The sequence below is a fragment of the Pteropus vampyrus genome, unplaced genomic scaffold (assembly GCF_000151845.1).
Source record: "Pteropus vampyrus isolate Shadow unplaced genomic scaffold, Pvam_2.0 Scaffold24, whole genome shotgun sequence".
In the NCBI taxonomy this organism is placed as follows: Eukaryota; Metazoa; Chordata; class Mammalia; order Chiroptera; family Pteropodidae; genus Pteropus; species Pteropus vampyrus.
Genome location: NW_011888805.1, coordinates 13,026,729 through 13,032,433, shown reverse-complemented (window position 1 = coordinate 13,032,433; position 5,705 = coordinate 13,026,729).

Genomic DNA, 5,705 nt, shown 5'->3' with positions numbered 1-5,705 from the left:
CAGGAAAGAAGAAATCTGATAAATTTTTTATTCTATTTTAATTTCAATTTTGTTTTATAAATTCTAAGTAGTATCAGAAATGAAAGCATTTCAAGTCCTCATGATTTGTAGACGTTTTACTACGTAAAACAAAACAAAATCAGAAACGTGTGGCCAAGCAGAAAACCCTGTGAATCCTGAATTTTTATATAAATGTGAAAATAGTACTGCTCTGCTAGACTTGACTTGTCCTTGATTCCTTGGGAATAATCAGTTTGAGAGGGTCCAGGGAGAGCCTTTCCTGTTGTGGGTTTTCTTTGTCTGTTTCCGTAAGCTGTGTGAGATAGGAGTTAGGTTAGAAGTGAAACATGACATTCTGACAGTGAATCCAGCAGACAGATTCTTGGCAGCGTTCTCAGCTACACTTGAACTTCTGCTAAGCATGTGATGAAAGAGTGTTTTCAACTGCACCAGCTGTGGAGAGGTTAATAAAACAAAAGAAGGGAAACAAAAGTGCTCACAGCAGAAAGCTCCTGGCTTTGCTGATTGTTCTGGTTACAAACAATATGTCAGAGAGCTGTAACTGCTGCATTGTTTTGGCCTTAGAATCATTTTAAACAAGTTGAGCTTCTGAATTAGAAGTTTCAGGATAATAAATAAGTAGCACATCAAATGCAATTATACATATTTTGGTCTAGGAAATTGAAAGCTCTTAGTTTGCCATCGGCAGTGTGAAAGCAGGCAAATTGTATTTGTTTTATTGGCAACCTTAATAGTTCCTCCTGTAAATAGAAAACTGCACAGATTTTCTGATTCTCAAGATGTGCAGAAGTCAAGGTAGTCTTGCCTTAGTGGCCTGGGAGTAGCAATTTGTGTTTTGTATCCCTCCTCCTCTGTCCCGCTGTTTCAGGAAAGGACCGTGGCATGTGAAGCCTTGCCCAGCCTGCCGCTCAGGAGGTGATTTCTCAATCCTGTCTTGTGCAGAGAAGATCAGCTGCTGACCCATGAATCAGAACTATTTAAACTGGGAGGAAGAATTAAGCAACATCCTGGGAGACTGACCGCATATGCCTTTCCCTGAAAGTTAGTATGCAAAGTACAAGAGAGGCGGTCCATTCACCAACTTTCACATCTCCTCCACCAGCCCTCTACTTCTCCACATCTAAGGTCCAACACTTTATGTACGAATGTCATCTCTGCTATATTATTACATTCCAAAAAATGGAAGGAAGGCAAGGATTATCATTGCTTCACACGGGCTTCCATTAGGGAGAGAAAAATGAAACCAACCTTGTACTGTGAATTTCTCTATTGGCTGTTAAATTGGAGGCTTGTTATATAAGTGTTTGGGGGTATAATGAATGAGATTAACATATGTCATCTGGGAGATATGGTGTTTATGTTTGTCGAGTTGAATTGGGACAGAAACAAATTATGGACATTCTAAATTTGCAAAGACTGACAGAAGCTTTAAAAGTCATTTATCACTCTAGTTTATCTATCTTCATCATTTCATCCATCAGTGACTTAGGAAACTCAGAGTTTCGAAATTTCTCCTGAGACAAATATGATTATGATGGAGACCATTACAGGACTCCTTACAGTCCCAAGCTCCTTTCCCTTTTTCCCCTGACCCTTAGGATTCCAGACGCTCTAGCTCATCCATTCTCTCTGCCATAGAGTCTTCTCTTCAGTTGTACAGTTTCATAGGGAGCCTTCTTATAGTGACTCCTGGTCTTATTCCCTTAAGCACTGGAGCGTCATGGCAGCAAACACAGGAAGCAAATACACCTGTGTTCTGCACCAGATGACAATCAGCTCTACTGACATCTGGATTTATTAGGTTTGTAAATTAGAGAATGATTAATCACAGCAGTGAGGACTCTGCCCTTTTAAACTATATTTTGCCGCAAGATAATGAATGTCATTTGATTTACACAAATGTGATCTGCAGGGAGGCCTGTTTGGGAGTATTCTAAGTCACAAACCGAAGTAGATCTCAGATAAAGAGGTAAAGAGAGTGGTTGACAAGACTACTGTTTGAATAGTTGAGTTGGTCGAAACAGCTCATGAGGAGCTAAGTCCCCACCTCCACATTGTTCTGTACAATATAACCATAAAATTTTCAAATATTGATTTGCATAACAAGATAATGATAATTTTCATTTCTCCTTTTTCTCTTTGCTGCTAGCTTATGAAGAAGAAAGCAACACATGATATTTTTCCATCCCCCATCTTTCCTTTGAGAACTCAATAATCAAATATGACCTTTACCTATGTATCACTTATGAGAAGTCACTGGCAATTAAAAAAAAAAAACAGTTTTAGGGTGAGACATCTTCAAAGATCACATTTAAAGCATCATTCTTAGCATCAAAGCAAAACTGTACTTTTATCCTGTATAACATTTTTCTGGACCTGTTTTTTATCTCAAAAATAGGACTAAGAATGCCTGGCTAAATATAAAGAAGAGCATTTAGTATGTGTGTAAAATCATCGTACCTAGCAGAAACTGTGAAAATATAATTAAGGTTCTGCATTTTTCCATATAAGAAATATGACACTTCCCGAATTTGATAGCAGAAGTGAACATAAATTAATTCCCATATTATAGTTTTTACGAACACACATAATCAACTGGCAAAATTAGCTTTGAAGAGACACTTGACTTCTAATTTAGAGAATACTTCACCTTTGCATTATCTTCAGAATTTTTGGAATGTGTGAATATGTTCAGTGAGCAATAAGCAAACAGAAATCTCAAATCTTCTTTTTGGTTTGGAAGAAGTAGCATAAGTATTGGCCGCTGAGACTCTGTGGCTTTCCCAAGAGACAAGATGTGCTGGGCGTGTAGCCTTCGATTGTGGAGGAGCAAGATTACAGGGCTTGGAACAAAATATTATTCTACATGGCCCAACAAGGCATGTTATCAGATACTTCATACTGGCTACCTACCTGGGCAGCACACCAAAAAGGAGAAGAGTGTGGGATAGAGGAAATAATTATTTGGAGGATGTTACTGAACACTTAAGACCCACGTGAGGGAGCTATAGTACAAAGTCTCTCTTACTGCAGTCTGTATTAAAATGTCCACTTTTTCCGTTTTTAGGAATATGTTGTTTGATTTCAATAATTATTTAAAAAAAAAAAAACAACGACGAGAATAATAGGAATGAAAGCATTAGGTTTAGCAAACGGGAAAGATTATCTGCTATTCTTTTTAATGTTGGCCACCGAGACAGGATCCACTTGGAGTTCAAACAGCACAGGGGCACAGGAAGGTCGCCACCTTCCAGCCAGGACTCCCTTTGCAGATGGCCCTTCTGCCTTGGAAAGAGAGAGAAGCATTGAACACCTAGGGAGATGACAAACTGTCGGCAGGTTACCTCTGGCTTGGAGTTAAACAAAATAAACAAAATATGGGACCCACTGCCACATCTGAGAACTTTGCTTTGATAACCAAAAACCTGAAAAGGTTTGCCAGATAGATTCACCAATTTGCTCTCCCACAAAAGCTTGTTACCCTGCTGTCTTAATCTGATTTTTGTTTATTCTAAAATTATCTCCAAGTAGAGGCATTTCTCTATATGGACCATAATACATAGAGCATATGTGTATCTTTCCTTACCAGGGGTCAGATTCTCTCTGGTGCATCTGCTATTTAAAATCACAACACAAATACAATGTTGTAGAATGTAGCTTACAAATAACTTTCCAGAAAGTGCATTTGGAAGCATAGTTCTTTATTCTGGACTGTCTGCTTCATGCGCATTTACAAGTAAGTTCTAACAGTAAATTTTTTAAAAAAGAGATTTTATTTTTCTTAATCACATACTGTATTATAGACTGAGAAAACCAATGTTAGCATATTAATAATTTTCTATAAATTTTTATAAAATTCCTTTTAAAAATTATTTATTACATTAAGGCCAAATATAGATTTTTCAGATTAGTTTCCTCTAAGAAGACCCAAAAGAAGACTTGGTCTTCTTTTAAAGTATAGTTCCACCCTCCACCCCAGAAGTCTTATTTATTGAATCACAAATCTAGTTTCTAAATCATTACCCTTTGAAATTTTCTCCAAGTATTTTGTGTTTATTATCTGCTCTTAAGATTTACCCAAAAGCTTGGTTTTCTCCTTCTTCTCCTTTAATCACTGAGAGATTAATCTGGTAACATCATCACCACCACTACCACCACCATCATCATCATCATATCACTCACTGGGAACCCATTATGTACCAGCACCTTGTGTTAAGTTATTTTAATTGTCGTAATAACCCTGCAGTATTTACAGGTGATGCTCAGAAACTTCAAAAAACCTCCAAGGACCTAAGAGTAGTATATGGTGGCTCTAGAATTTGAACTCAGGTTTGTCTCTTTCAAAATTCTTCACTGTTCCTAACACACACACACACACACACACACACACACACACACACATTAGCTGAGCATGGTATTAGTACATTTATAAGCATTAATACATTCAGTGGAACAAATCCTTTCAAGTGCCTGTGCTTGCATCTCAGAATCTCTGAGGATGTGGGACTCTACCACACTATAAACTCTGTTGTTTTTTGTTCTGTCGTCAAAGCACTTAATTCTCTGCCAGAGAGCAGTTCAAACATGTTGGAAGAATCAAGCTTCCTGAATTGAGCAATGCATAATTTGGTTTAAAACTGATATAACAATCGGAAATTCTACTTATCCGCTGAATCATGTTGATTACACACCAGAGTCTTGTTCTTTAACCACACTCATCTCATTTTTTTTTAATCTACAGAATTTACAAAGCAAATTTCAAAACGGAAATTCGAAGGGATAATAGTGCTCAGGTAATGATAAAAATTATAAAGGGACAATCAATTTCAAAGATATCTATAAGTCTGAAATATATAAATAGCATCCAAGTTCTTGATAATGAAGTCATGTTATTTATATTTTCGGAAGATAGAAAAAGAAAAAAAAAAGACTCAGAATAAAGATGAAAGTAGAGAAAAGCCTAAAGATCGAAAGCAATTATTGAGATAAAGTGAAAGACAAACAGGAATGTTTAGAAAAATCAGATAACTGATCCAAAGAAGACAACCCTCAGGACAGAGAAACTTACTTACAAAGATAGATACTGATGTAAAATAATCAGGGCACAAGGTTACAATTCTAAGTAAAAGTTTCCAAATTGCACATCCTGTTTAGAATGTGTCTTTTGGAGTTTTATGTGAGCCTGCTGCAGTGGGCAAGCACACTGGATTTGCAATCAGAGGTCCTGGTTTGGGGTCTGGCTCAGCCACTTGTTATCTATGTTTTTTTTTTGAACAATTTACTCAGGGCCCTGATACCTTCCAGGGCTAAAGAACTGAATCTAGCAATGAGAAGAATTTAGAATGACATCTTATTATGTGGCAAGATGACATTTTCTTACCATTTACAAATACTATACTGGTGCCAAGCTGCATAGTACCCAGTAGCATTCAGAGAATCTATTCTTTTAAATAGTAGCTTTATTTACCCTGTCACTGTAACCACCATATTTTGCTAAAGCTATGCTGACATATCCTTAGATGTTATTGTATACAGTGCACATTTGATCTTACTGATTAGAAACTGACTATGCAAATAAAAGGTTGATATTTTAGTCTATTGCTGTTCTTGAGGTCTAGATTAAATTAATGTACAACTGGTCACTACTGTAATTTGCGTCCTCTGTAGGATATACTTTTGTTTTT